Raw genomic sequence first — 16,011 nt, 5'->3', positions numbered from 1 at the left:
TCTTTTACTTTATTATTTTGATGATTTGTTGTATTGGAGGGCAAGGGAACACATTGGATTTTATGCGGGATTGCAGGCGGGTCTCCATTTGGGGCTTGGTCTCCCTATACAGGGTCCAAGCCCTCTAGGGGCTACATTGGCACTTGTAGGGTGAGAGTTGAAAGCCAGGGGTGTTATAACCCTATTTGCCACTCCATTATAGTGAGAGAACCCAATATCAACTTCCCTCAGTTGCTTGGCTAAAATGCATCCCTTTCACCATTTCTTTTGCTTATGTGAGATTTATCCCATGATAAAAGGGTGAAATTACATGATTGAGTCATTTCTCATAATTAATTTGCCAAAATATTATAGTTATGAGATAATAATTATTTCATAATTGAGATAATTGAGAAAAAACTCATAATTGTGAAAAAGGTTTCTAGAGTTTGTCATTCCCAAGGAGATCAACTTGATGCATTTATGTATGAGTTGGCTAGGGGTCCATTATTGTAGAAGTTTCCTAACTTCTCAAGCCCCTAGGTGTCTAGTTACATTCTCTCAAAGGATAGAATGAACCTATCTAATCTCACAAAGAGGAAAGGGGGTAGGAGAGAGTATCCAAAATATAGTGCGAGAGCTCTGTTGTATTGGGAGATGCAACCATACTACAAGTTGGAGGAGAGGATCTTATTTGTTGAAGGTATATTAATATACTTTTACTTATATGATTAATAGAAACATATGTTCCTTCCCTGTATATATTTGTATTTAGCATGCTTTATAGTTGTTTCTATGATATTTTGATCTAACGATCTTCCGAGGAAGGTCACTTGTTGTCTCCGTTTGTTTGTGGTTGTGTGTAGGGATCGAGATCAGGTGTGGATGAGGTAGATCGCTCGAGTGGAGCGTGGGAATCTGCATCAGACCCAAAATCCTTCCCCAACCTGCGAGGAGGTCAGGTGCACACATATTTCCTTGTAGTATATAGAATCGACTGCCTAATGCATGTTTGATCATTTGGGTTGGGACACTATTATATCTTTATTGGTCTTTCCTTTTGCGGTTTGGTGATCTCAATTGGGCATGAGATCACGGAGCAATAGCTCCTTGCATAATTAAATGCAACAATGTGTCTCCACCATAGCAGACAATACTTCATGGATCCCTAGCACCACTCATCGATTGTTCGTGTTCCACCTTTTGGATGAGGATGATGCACCCGGTTCACCGTGCCCAGTCGGCACCACACTTGCACCATACACTTGGCAGATGTTCCAGGGTCCAAATGAGGATGTGTCTCACTGCAGGAGACAAAGGGAGGGCTTATGTCATCATCTTGGCCCTTACAAATGGTTTACAGGCATTATCGATCCACTTGGAGACCCATGAGGATGTCCTTGTGCCCCCACACCCACTTGGGAGCACCACAGCGACTTGCTTGGAAAACAAGGGGCCAACCCCTTGTCCACTATGTTTGGAGTCCATTCTCTCACCATGGCACACTTTGGACTTCATTAGGCCTTCTCAATGGCCCAACAACTCATTATGTTGATTACACTGCCCTCATGAGAGGCTTATTTTTATGTTAGTGGTTATCTTGGTGGGCTTGTCCCAAGGGATGTTGTTATTGTACATTATTTTATTATTTAGGGCTTAGTTAGGCCAAATAGGCAAATCGAACTCATTAGAGATGGTATAAATTGATGAGAGGTGATTCGTTTCTCTCATCATCACTTGGATTTGGAATTAGTAGCTACTTGAGAATTTTGCATTCCCTTTTGGAGGACGAGTTTGGTTTCATGGATGAATTTTGATGTTTGGATTCTATATTCTTGGTCTTGGAGCTTCATTATTGGCATAATTTGATGATTGGATATACTCATTGTACATGTAAGTGATATTTTTCATGTTTATTCTTGTTATTTACTTTGTCACATGAATGTTGTTGGGATTTTCACTATATAGGTCTGAAATTTATTGCTACTTTATGCGAAATGGTGGAAATTTTGGTCTTTGAAGCATTGCATACATTGCATGTGTCATGTATGAATGGGTGAATGTTCCTAGAGGTTATCTTTGTTGAAAACACCTTGACAAGTCATCAATTATTACATATCGAAGTATAAAATCTTCTGGCAACTACTCTCATGCCTTAATTGCCATTTAAAGTTGTCTAGAGGTCTCCTTGATTGGGTATAGTCTCTCCAAATCACAAATTCACCTTGACTCCATCTCTCCCAAAGGCAAGGCACTAATCCAACCATTGGTGGTCACTTAAAAGAATATTTTTCTCACCTTCTCCTTCTTTCTCTAGGCCTAGAGGCCTAAAAGGTCACTTAGGGAATCCAACGAATTTTATTGTAGCCATCCAAACACCTCAATTTTCGATCCACTCTGCGTTGAGGTTATCTATAGAGGCCCTCCAAATTTGAAGCAATTCCGACGATGGGATCTCGAGATATAGCAAGCCCTAGCTTAGAGACCATTTCTTGCCCTAGGTTTCCCTTGGCTAGTGTCCTCATTTGGATCATTGTATTCAATCCTCAAAATAAAATTTGTCCTTTGATCCTCTTCTCTTCCCTAATTAGGTCAAGCCCCTCCTTGGTTGATCAACTCCATACCCTTGACCTAATTTTGGGTCCACTTGGTCGTGTGTGGTCCCGCAACTTTACAACTCTAATTTCACAAAGATCACATAAAGGCCAATTCTCCATAAGGATTTTCGGGTATAGGAACCCTCTTGGCAAGATATATTCCCAAACCCTAGCCTCAAGAATCCTCTTAGCCCTTCCTAGAGAGCCTATCACCTTGCTTTTCAAGCAAGAAAGCCATATAATTGAGTCTCTCTTGTGAATAGGCCTTGGGAATCACCCTTCATCCTTTCATTAACATATTCATTCTTGTGATTCCCTTATACCAGGTCTCCTCCCATTGGTGAAAGTCTGTAAAGGGAAAGGAGCCTTAGTTGAGGTGACAGTGGGCTATTGCTCCCTAGTAGTTACTCTATAGGATCCCCTCCTAGGACCCCTGCTAGTTTGAACGGTAACATGAACCAAGCACCTAGACCAAAAAATGTTGGGGTATCTATCCTCAACAATTGCTCTCGCTGCCTTACAATTAGGAGCATTATTAGTGATGACTTGGATGACATTGTATGGCCCAATACTTTCAATTGTTTGAATCAATGATTTGCAATGTTGATGGTGGTCTTGAACTTGTCTGAGTAATCATGTGATGAAAGGAAGACTGCACCAGAAGCAGACACACCAAGAACACTTATCAATGGCTTGCCTTTGACATTTGTCCAGCCATCAGATACAATGGATACCCCATAGTCATTCGAACTATTTGTGAATTTACCCAAAGCATGTGTTAATTTGGCTTTTTCACGATCAAGTCCATTGGTTCTAGCTCTGTCATACCCAGGGCTCTTGTATCCTTTAGGGGCATCATTGATGGCGGAAACCATTTCATGCCAATAAGGTGAACGAAGAACATTGAATGGTATCCCACATGCATAGAGAAACCGGAAAACTTTTGCATCCACATCATCCCTATACCCTTGATCAAGCATTTCCGATATGGTTCTATGCCTTAAAGGGAAATTTGGGCCACTGTCTATGCCTCCATATGCACTAAAATGGGTGGATGTTGATGGAGCTCTTAATCAATGTGATTGTGGACTAGTGGTGTCGTGTTCAAAGTCACCCTTTGATCTTTTAGTTTTGTATTGGGCTTCCTCCTCTTCCCTTATCTATTTGGCTCTTTGAACTTGTGACACACTTCCACAAGTTTTGATTCCTATTTGTTTATCTCCATCCCAGGCGATTTTCCCACAGAGATGCTTTTTGGCACGAGTGTATGAACCTGTGAAAGTGTTTTTGCAATGGAGGCATGTAAATTTGGTGGTTCCACCCCCTTTCCCTCCTAAAAGTTTATTAACATATTTCCACAACGGGGTTTGGTCTACTTTGGTTTTTTTGCCCTCATCATCTCCACTCTCATTACCCTCCTCCTCTTCTTCTTCGTACTCCTCTTCTCTAAGGTTTTCATATCCACCACTACCCACTTCTTCATCCTCTTCATCACCCCTTCTTATTTTTCTCCCCAACACCATCATAACAAAAAAGGGAACCAACATCAAGAGAATGCCAAGCCATATAGCCATGATGTTTGGTGGAGTTATAGTTTCTTGCCTGCAATAAAATGAAGGAGGAATGGGAATGGGAAAGAGAGAAGAAAACATCTTTCATTCAACAATGGACATATAAAAAACACAAATGCTATTGCTACATGGATTCATGGAAAAATAAAAAGAATGGAATTAGAGTATAGACCCTACCTCTTTGGCTCTCCAATGGTGCCTTCAATCCCAAGCTCCAATCTCCCTTTCAAACTCCTCAAGCTCCCAAGCAACCCTCTCACTCACCTCCTTGCTCCTTTCAATCTTCCTCTCAAGCCCTCTCTTACCCTCTCTTGCTCTCAACACAAAGCAAATGGTGCATTTGCAAGAGGGGAGGAGGGTCTTTTATTTCTTTAGGCCCCTGCTCCCCTCCCTCCAATAAAATTTGCAGTTGTGCGGCCCGCGCCAACAGGAGAGACTTTTTCAAGTTGGGAGTGATCGCTCCCTGACCACTCCCGACTTAAAAAAGTCACTCCGGGAACGAACGGGAGTGATCAAGGAGCGACCACTCCGATGTTCGCTCACGAAAAACTAGGGAGCAGTTTTTTTTTAAGGGAGCGAATTTCGGGAGCATGCTCCCGATGTCACTCTAGATCTGCTCCCGAGCGGAGCGTGCTTCAGAAACGGATTCGGGGAGGCCTATGCTTCTATCTTCTCATTGCTCAAGCATAAATAAAACCTTGCCTCTTCATGTTCTTGAGGAGACTTTGTCTTACATTCATTTTTAACTTGAGTGTATGTTTCTCGTGACCCTGGACTATGTTGTTTTTCCATGATATCAGAGTCTAGGTTAGAATCTTACAATCACTGACGCTACCACTCCAAGTATCACAACAAACTACTTTGCACAGCGGAATATAAAATGCAGTAAATCAACACGTGCATAAATATTGACAACATTTTACAAGTTTTAACAGCCCAACTTTGTTATATTAACAAACTGTAATACAATTGTCTAGGGCTCCTGTACCAAGGATAATGGCCCTCATACATCCACTGATACAAGTACATACAACTAGGGTTTGGTGTTGGTCCTTCGACAACCAATCTACCCTGAACAAGACAACTCTTGACCTACTTGTTGATGTAGCACTCCACAGCCCTTTCAGTCCACATGTCTTGAACACATCTATCCGATCCTTCGGCTTTGATCGACAACAACTCCTACCTGCCTCTATCAATGAACCAACTCCATTAGGTCACTAAACATGGCTCCAATCTACTCTCTAGTTGATCATTAGTTCTTCAATGCATCAACACATCAAGACTCTTGTCGAGTTGTTCACAACTTCATTTGTGAACAACTCTCAACTGCCTAATGTTGCTCCTCATCGCCTTTGGGACTTCTTGCCCGCTAGTTGCTCCTTAGTCCTTCAAGGACACAACTCTTAGGGACTTCTTCCCACTAGTGCCTTCCTATGTTGCCCGATGAAGACACTTTTACGGCATGGAGGGATGCCACCTATCACTATCATAAGCAAGGTTACTTGGGAGTGGGAGCGGAAGCTAGAAGCGGGAGCGAAAGCGAGAGCAAAAGAGGGAGCGGGAAGCGACATTTTCAAAAGCTCTCGGTTCAAGAGCGAATTGAGAGTGAATTTTTATATAATATATATTTTGATGCAAATATGACAACAAAAGCATGTAGAATGATGAATTAGATATTAAAAACATAAAAACATGGATTGAACCATATAACATCAATCATCTAGAAGTTATAATCTTAATCAACCACGTCCACAAGTTAGTAATATACAACATACAGAGTCTCATGATTCATTAATCTTAAAGTTTCAAGCTTTCAAAATTCAATATATAATATTTATCATCATTGATACATAAAGTTGTAATTTGTACTTGTAACCATTACCATTACCAAGTAACCAAACGATAACAAAGAATATATAACATGAAATGAAATGTTTCAACTTTCAACTTTCACGAAGCATCATATTCATGATTCATTACCAATGAGTTATAAATGCCAACTTCAAACTTCAAACTTAAATCGACATATATTGTTTACAAAAAATACCATAAGAAATATGAAAGATTCAATAGTTATAAAAAGTACTAGAAACTAGAAAAGACAAGTAAATCTATTATCTACTGCTTGACCCTCTTGCTACGAGAAATTTCTAATTTCTTGTCTCTTGCTTTATTTGGAGTCTCCTCCTGCATAGTCGAACGGCCTTGGTGCTCTTCATTAAATACAAGTTCCATACCCTAGAGGCTAGTACCTTAGGTGCTCTTGATTATTGGGAGTCTCCCCCGCATAGACGGCTTGGTGCTCCTGATTAAATTCAAGATCCATACCCTAGAACATAACAAAATCCAATGGAAACATTGCAATCCCCCCAATCCTGAAATCCAGAAAAAATAATAAGTCTGTTGGATTTTGAGTGAGATCTAAAATTCTACTTTCTCCATATGAAATCCGATCGAACCACTCTCAAACATCCTGAGTCATTTCATGGTAATGTTAAAAATTTAAGTGAAAGGGAGAATGTCACTTTTACTTTAAGAATTTAACATTACCATGAACTACATATCAACACTAGGGCCATAGGCTTGAACATTAGGTTGTCCCACTCAAAATATTTTGTTTCCAATCTTCAATAGCTCCCTCTATCACTCATGAATTGGCAGGGAGCGAAAAAAAAAATTAGGGAGGCGCTCTCAAGGTTGCTCCCGCCCGAAGCAGACTCCGGGAGCAGGTTCGAGGGGGGAAGGGGGCGTTCCCCCGACACGTTGTCATAATTCCTTCTCCAACAATGAACATGGGCTGATGTAATCTACTCACCTTGACCTCCTTCCTTTGTCCTTCAAGGATCAGCCCTGAGCTTACAAGTCTTCACCCTTCTTGCAGCTACCAAAGTCATTCTTTTCAACTAATCTAGGGCTACTAAGACCATCCACTTGTTGCCCTCCTAACAGCCGTAGGATGACCTTCCAAATTTGCCCTTTAATAGGATTCCATCCTCTAGCAACAAATCCAACTTAAACACATCATCAACATAGCTTCTAGTGTAGGTGCATCTACTATAGATTTTGTTGCCTGGTTAGGGTTAATATCAATCCAAGTCAGCCCTAATTCTCTTGCCTCAAAACTCTCGTAACAGTTGTGGTCTAGCTCCATTAACATGTTGCTTCGATGCGTTGGTTCCAAGGGCGATCAGCTCTTGGCTCTAGGCCTTTCGGCCCCTCCAATTAGCTTCCTTCAAACCTTGGAACCTTCTACAATCACTTCAAGGATTTGTGAAATAGATAGAGATGTGTTACTATGAATTTTATTGCTTTTTGGATGTGTCAACTCACTGTCCAACACTTGGACCCAATCCTACACCTTCCCTCCTTGAAGACAGCCCCTACTACTCCCCAAATCACCTTGGAATCTGAGCTATACCTCACTGTGGAACTCGGCCCTATCTAAGGCTTTCTTTCTCTGCATAAAGCACAGATTCTTCCCTCCAACAGAGCTCCTTTGTTGCATTCTTTCTTGAGAAGATTGTGCCCTAGTTTAGGGAGCCTAGCAGGTTACTCGACCTCCATAAACAGGGCTCTTACCCACCTGCAATCACAGCAGAGGAACTCGGCCTACTACAGAGAGACTACTTATGATTTTTATGCCCAAAACTGTCCCAAACAAACTCGACCTAGTCTCCTATTGACCCTTCTTTCCTCGCTGCCTTTCTCTGCCCAAAATGTAACCCAAACAGTCATGAAAACAAGGTTGAATCTTTGTCCTTATTCTCTCCTTCATCCAAGTATCTAGGGTTACGGCTCCCTGAGGATTTCGGCCTCCAATTTTAGACTTCACTTGAGAGAAAGGATGTTATGATTGGATGAGGAATGAGGCTCCTCCTCATTCCTTTTTATAATTTTCCTTAGGGCAACGTCTAGCCAATCTAGGGCCTTCCTTAAGTTAAGCTAACCCTTCTTTTGTGCTACTTTTCCCACACAAATACATAAAAAATTAATATCATCATTTTTATAAGGCATCTAATGGTACTTAAAATGGCTCCTTGCTCCTTTAAGGAAGCCCTTCATTCTCCATATGCCAAGTGTCAAATTCTCCTTATGGTTTTGGCCCCACACCTTTGGGTACAAAAGCCCATGGGGCCAAAACCCCAACCTTGGGTTCTAAGCCCACAAACCACATTTGTGAAGCCCATTCCTCCAAAACCCTCTAGCCTAGGATTTGGAGTACCTCCCAAGCTACAAATATCAACTCTCCCTCTTAGTGAGGGAGGTACTTCCAACACTAGAAAAATTCTATCAACAATACCAGCGACACTAATTCATCTAGCGTCCATAACTGCAGCATCTCTGTAGAATGAATCACACAATCTTGGTAGTGTCTCTGCCTCATCTCATCTGAACCTAAAGACCTCAACACTTCCATAGGGTTGCTCCCTCTGAAGCTAGACTCCCTCTGATTCTATACGATCTCTACTAGCTCAACCTTCTACTGATCTCGTGTCCTACAAGGTCAGTCCAAGTTGCAATCGAACACGTGCCATCATCACCGCAATTCACTCCTGCAACCACTCATCTTCCTGGATCAAACACAACACGTGCACATCCCTCCAATCTCGAATATGCAACATCATGATCCAATGAATAAACTAGCCAGCCAACATCCAGTCCATTACATGAAGCAATCTCGTCCATGCCAAAGCAATCCTCAAGTTGTCGCAACGGTCCATGGCAAATCATAGGAAGTCCATTACCAGCAACCTTCCCTACAACAAACTGTTGTTCACTAGGCTCACCACCAATCCGCCAAAACTCCAAGCCAATCTCGCTACCAAATCAAGACCACATTTCTATGTCTTCAACTGAAACCTCTGCTCCATGATCCAGACAATCTCAACTCCCTTTGAGTTGCTTCGTTGGGCACACTTTAATTCACTGGCCCTTCAAAGTAGCTCTGATACTATGTTGTTTTTCCACGATTCTGGAATATAGGTTAGAATCTTACAATCACTGACACTACTAATCCAAGTATCACAAGAAACTACTTTGCACAGCGGAATATAAAATGCAGTAAATCAACATGTGCACAAATATAAACAACTTTTTACAATTTTTAACTGCCCAACATTGTTATATTAACAAACTATAATACAACTATCTAAGGCTCCCGTACTAAGTATAATGGCCCTCATACATCCACTGATACTGTGAAAATTTCACTACTAAAATTTGTATTGCAGCAACTGGAATTAATTCTTCTAAATGTAAAATTAATTATGTAGTTTATTACTATGGTAACAACAAATTAATCACACTGCGAAAATGAAAAGCTAGCACACGCACAAAAAATTATAACACCGTTATTTTGGACAATTGTCCCCAAAAAAACCCAATGTGGGAAAACCGATGCAACAATGAGGATTTTTATTATTAAGTAGCAGCAGAATTTCTGAATAGAATAAAATGTCGCCAAACTGGTGATTCTACCCAAGAGAAATACTAGCAAAAATATACTGAGGGATTTTACCCTCTGTTCGAACAATCCTGGCACTTGACTGCCTCTAAAAAGCAAGTCATCCACCCAGCTCTACACAAGCCCAGCATCACCCTAGCGCAGATCCTCTCACACTCAACTCAGAACTCCTACAAATCAAGTCGTCCTACCTACTGTTGACTGGGAAACTGTCTCTCTGGCACTCTGGAAAATATTCCCATCCTCTGGACTAGAAACAAGCTTCTCTTCCGCTGAATCAAACCGCTCGATTGAGGCTCTGTGCTACCCTTGTGCAGCCTCTTGGAAAATAATTTCGACTTCCTCTTCCTGACTCTCCGGAACTGGAATCTCCTCAGGAATACTGCTCTATTGCCCCTCGGCCACCTGCTACTCGATCTACTAGCTTGATCGCTCCTGTTGGATCACCTGCACTAGAAAATCGAACGACCCAGATCACTAAGTATCTTCACTAGTGTATTCTCCATCTACCCATCGACTTCTTCTTATAATCTCACTGTGGGACTCCAACAGCCAAGATTAAAACTTAATCAACGGTTGAGATCATTTCCTAGTCAATTAGTGTGAGTTTTTAAATGATTTACACCTTTCTCAATTAATTCCTATTAATTAACCACTTTTCCTAACTTAGACTTCAGAAATTTTTAATTATGGTCAATTAGTTTAATTGAGCCATCTCTACGTGGAATTTCCAAAAAAGATTTCTGGGTTTTGGAGAAATCCTGTGTTTTAGCCTCTCCACAAGGCTTCGAGACTAGAACACCATCTGATGCTACAAAAACTAACAAATACAAGTACATACAACTAGGGTTTGATGTCGGTCTTTCAACAACCAATCTACCCTAAACAAGACAACTCTTGACCTACTTGTTGATGTAGCGCTCCACAACCCTTTTAGTCCATGTGTCCTAAACACATTTGCCCGGTCCTTCGGCTCCGATCTACAGCAACTCCTACCTGCCTCTATCAATGAACCAACTCCATTAGGTCACTGAACACGGCTCCAATCTGCTCTCTAACTGATTGTTAGTCCTTCAACGCATAAACATATTGAGATCCCTGTCAAATTGTTCATAACTTCATTTATGAACAACTCTCAACTGCCCACTGTTGCTCCTCAGCTCCTTTGGGACTTCTTTCCCACTAGTTGCTCCTTAGTCCTTCAAGGACACAACTCTTAGGGACTTCTTCCCACTAGTTCCTTCCTATGTTGCCCGATGAAGACACACTTAGGGCATGGAGGGTTGTGACTTATCATTGTCAGAAGTCCTTCTCCAATAATGAACTTGCGCTGATGTAATCTACTCACCTTGACTTCCTTCCTTTATCCTTCAAGTATCAGTCCTGAGCTTACAAGTCTTCACCCTTCTTGCAGCTGCCAAAGTCCTTGTCAACTAATCTAGGGCTACTAAGACCATCCACTTGTTACCCTCCTTACAGCCTTAGGATGACATTCCAAATTTGTCCTTTACTAACACTCCATCCTCTAGCAACAAATCCAACTTAAACACATCATCAACGTACCTTCTAGTGTTGGTGCATCTGTTATAGATTGTGTTGCCTGGTTAGGGTTAATATCAGTCCAAGTCAACCCTAATTCTCTTGCCTCAAAACATTCCTAATAGCTGCGGTCTAGCTCCATTAACATGTTGCTCCCATGCGTTGGCTCCAAGGGTGATCATCTCTTGGCTCTAGGCCTTTCGGCCCCTCCAATTAGCCTCCTTCAGACCTTGGCACCTTCTGCAATCAATCCAGGGATTTGCGGCCTATACAGAGGTGTTACAATGAATTTTATTGCTTCTTGGATGTGTCAACTCATTGTCCAACACTTGGACCCAATCCTACACCTTCCCTCCTTTAAGACGACCCATGTTGCTCCCCAAATCACCTTGGAATCTGAGCTAGACCTCACTATGGAACTCGGCCCTATCTAAGGCTTTGTTTCTCTACATAAATCACATATTCTTCCCTCCAACAAACCTCCTTTGTTGTGTTCTTGCTTGAGAAGATTGTGCCCTAGTTTAGGGAGCCTAGTAGGCTACTCGACCTCCCTAAACAGGGCTCTTACCCACCTACAATCACAACAGAGGAACTCGGCCTACTACAGAGAGACTACTTCTGATTTTTATGCCCAAAACTACCCCAAAGAAACCCAGCCTAGTCTCCCACAAACCCTTCCTTCCTCGTTGTCTTTCTCTGCCCAAAACATAACCCAAGTAGACATGAAAACAGGGTTGAATCTTCATCCTTACTCTCTATTTCGTCTAGGTATCTAGGGTTGTGGCTCCTTGATGATTTCGGCCTCCAATATCAGATTTCACTTGAGAGAAAGGATGTTATGATTAGATGAGGGATAAGGCTCCTCCTCATTCCTTTTTATACTTTTCTTGGGGGCAACATTTAGCCAATCTAGGGCCTTCCTTAAGTTAAGTTGACCCTTCTTTTGTGCTACTTTTCCCACACAAATACATGATAAAATTATATCTTCATTTTTACAAGGCATCTCATGGTGTTTAAAATGGCTCCTACATTCTTCATGTTCCAAGTGTCAAATTCTCCTCATGGTTTTGGCCCCACACCTTTGGGTACAAAACCCCACCCTTGGGTTCTAAGCCCACAAACCACATTTGTGAAGCCCATTCCTCCAAAACCCTCTAGCCTAGGGTTTGGAGTACCTCCCAAGCTACAGATCTCAACAATCCCTCTTAGCGAGGGAGGTGCTTCCAACACTAGGAAGTTTCCATCAACAATACTGACGACACTAGTCCATCTAGTATCCATCACTGTAGCATCTTTGTAGAATGAATCACACAGTCTCGATAGTGTCTTTGCCTCATCTCATCTAAACCTGAAGACATCAACACTTCCATAGGGTTGCTCCCTCTGAAGCTAGACTCCCTCTGATTCTACACGATCTCCACTGGCTCAACCTTTTATTGATCTTGTGTCCTACAAGGTCAGTCCAAGTTGCAGTTGAACACATACCATCATCACCGCAACCTAGCCCTGCAAGTACTCATCTTCCTGGATCAAATACAACATGTGCCCATCCCTCCAATCTCGGATATGCAACATCACGATCCAATGAAGAAACTAGCCTGCCAACATCCAGTCCATTGCATGAAGCAATCTCGATCATACCAATATCGTCCATGCCAAAGCAATCCTCGAGTTGTCCCAACAATCCATGGAAAATAATAGGAAGTCCATGATCAGCAACCTGCCCTACAACAAACTGTTTTTCACCATGCTCACCACTAATCCGCCAAAACTCCCAGCCAATCTCGTTGCCAAGCCAGTCAAGACCACATCTCCATATCTTCAGTTGAAACCTCTGCTCCATGATTGAGACAATCTCAACTCCCTCTGAGTTGCTTCGTTGTGCACACTCTGATTCACTGACCCTTCAAAGTATCTTTGATACCATGTTGTTTTTCCACAATACTGGAGTCTAGGTTAGTATCTTACAATCATTGACGCTACCAATCCAAGTATCACAAGAAACTACTTTGCACAACGGAATATAAAATGTAGTAAATCAACACGTGCACAAATATAAACAAATTTTTACAATTTTTAACTGCCCAACTTTGTTATATTCACAAATTGTAATACAACTGTCTAGGGCTCTCGTACAGGGGATAATGGCCCTCATACATCCACTAATACTACATACAACTAGGGTTTGGTGTCAGTCCTTCGACAACCAATCTACCTTGAACAAGACAACTCTTGACCTACTTGTTGATGTAGTGCTCCACAACCCTTTTAGTCCATGTGTCCTAAACACATTTGCCCAGTCATTTGGCTCTGATTTGCTGCAACTCCTACCTGCCTCTATCAATGAACCAACTCCATTAGGTCACTAAACACGGCTCCAATTTGCTCACTAGTTGATCGTTAGTCCTTCAACGCATCAACACATCGAGACTCCTGTCGAGTTGTTCACAACTCCGTTTGTGAACAACTCTCAACTGCTCATTGCTACTACTCAACGCCTTTGGGACTTCTTGTCCACTAGCTGCTCCTTAATCCTTCAAGGACACAATTCTTAGGGACTTCTTCCCACTAGTGCCTTCCTGTGCTACCCGATGAAGACACACTTAGGGCATGGAGAGCTACCACCTATCACTGACAGAAGTCTTTCTCCAACAATGAACTTGGACAAATGTAATCTGCCCACCTTGACCTCCTTCCTTTGTCCTTCAAGGATCAGTCGTGAGTTTACTAGTCTTCACCCTTCTTGCAACTTCCAAAGTCCTTCATGTCAACTAATCTAGGGCTACTAAGACCATCCACTTGCTGCCCTCCTTACAACCTTAGGATGACCTTCCAAATTTGTCCTTTATTAGGACTCCATCCTCTAGCAACAAATCCAATTTAAACACATCATCAACATACCTTTTGGTGCATCTGTTGTAGATTTTGTTGTCTGGTGATGGGCCTCCAAATTAGGCATAAATTAAGGCCCATCCAACCATCCTTCAACACATTAAACCTCTCTTTTTGCATTAGATGACATATTTTTAACTTTAATATGTTCATTAGAAAGGTTTATGGATAATTGCATATTTGTGCCTAATATTATTTATTTTTTAAGAATATTGTGAGAATATTGCGCAGATTATGAAGATTTGGAGGAGGAGATAATCTAGGGACTTGCTCCCTACTACAGGAGGATCAAGATTGGATAATAAATCAATAGGATATTGTAAAATTATTGCACAAATTCTTGAGCCCCAATGATTGAGAAAATCTAGGAATGTGTTCTGTCATTTAATGCAAATTCCTAGTGTTGGGAACCAGATCCACTATTTGAGGGATTTTGGAGGGGAAAGCTTCCTCCTTTCAAGGAGAATGCTTCCTCATCATTTTGTATAAATACCAATTCGAATTTGCCTCTAGAGGCATGTATTTCTTAGTCTTCTTGTAGAGAAAACATGTATTTTTGCAACTCCACTTTCATTTCTAGCAGGGATATACTTGGATTGATTCAAATAATGAAGTTTGGTGCCATTTTTAGCTTCTAAAATTTGGTCTCCTTCATAGGACTCTAAGTATCCTTAGGCTTGTCCATCCCAGAAGCCTCAGATCCCTTTTGTATAATTTACTTTTCTTCTTTTCACTTCTTATTCACATGCATCTCTTGTTCTTGTTTTCCCTATTTCTGCATGTAGTATTGATGATTTTTTGTTGTAAGATTGGGTTAAATGGTTGAAGTGAGTTATTTTGCAGGTTATTTACAGAGTCACAAGCATGATTTCATCATTGAAACAGCTTTGGAAAGTCATAGTGATCATTGAGCTACTTTGATTAGTTTACTTATTCACAAATTTAAAATTTCTGAAAGTCCCTTATAGCAACTTGTAGTAATTTTCTGCTATTTTTTAGAACATGTTAATGAACTTCATTTGAGTTTATTTCACTTGCATTAGATCATAAAAACATTCAAGTTAATAACAAAATTCACCCCATTGCATTTGCACTTGATTAGGTTAGGCATTTGATAGGTTAACTAGCTCACTAGTTCTCAAATTTCCATATTTTAGACTTGTAATTTTTTGCTATTTTTTAGCACGTATGAACAAGGGTATTTTGGAGTGATTCCACTTGGAATGGAGACCTAAGACATCCTACTCAATAACAAAATTTATCCCATCCCATTTTCATTTGATTTACTTAGTCATTCGGTGAGTTCTCTCCTGTTGTAGCAATTATGTCTTCTCCTGTAGCAAATTTGTCCCTTCCTGTAGCAAACCTGTAACACCACTTTCCTTCATCAGTTTTGATCCCCATTGCAACTATGACTTAGTCTAGATGAATAATGACCCCCAGCTATGATTTTATGATTAGGGGAAGCTCCTAAGTCACTCCAACTCTTCATTTTATTCACTACAAAAACAGAGTAAACTTAGTTTCTTTATCACAAGTATGATGCAAGTAGGTTATTGATTTACAAGCAAGTGTGAACTAAGTAGATGGTACATGCAATTCTGATTGGTAGTTTGATGAATTATGCAAGATAAAATAGCTTTCTTTCTGCAAGTAGATTAACCTTTGTCCTTTCATGAATTGATTAGTTAGCATTTACAAGTTGAGCAAGTAGCATTTCCATTTCTTGCAAATAGAGTAACAATTCCATTTTTGCTTTGATTTCATGACATTCACTCCATTACATCAGATCAACAAAAGGACACATTGTATGTTGCACATATAGTGTCGATACCTCTTAAGTTTGTACGAACCTCGGGTTGATAATTAAAGTTGGTAGCCTTGGGAGTTGCAGCATTCTTGTTGCAATACTAAGGCTCATCACCTGGTTAGGTTTAATATCAGTCCAAGTCAGCGCTAATTCTCT

This window comes from Pinus tabuliformis, chromosome 8 (genome assembly GCF_031772625.1).
Source record: "Pinus tabuliformis cultivar Carrire ecotype Pingquan chromosome 8, CPIR1, whole genome shotgun sequence".
Classification (NCBI taxonomy): Eukaryota; Viridiplantae; Streptophyta; class Pinopsida; order Pinales; family Pinaceae; genus Pinus; species Pinus tabuliformis.
This window is presented reverse-complemented; position numbering follows the sequence as displayed.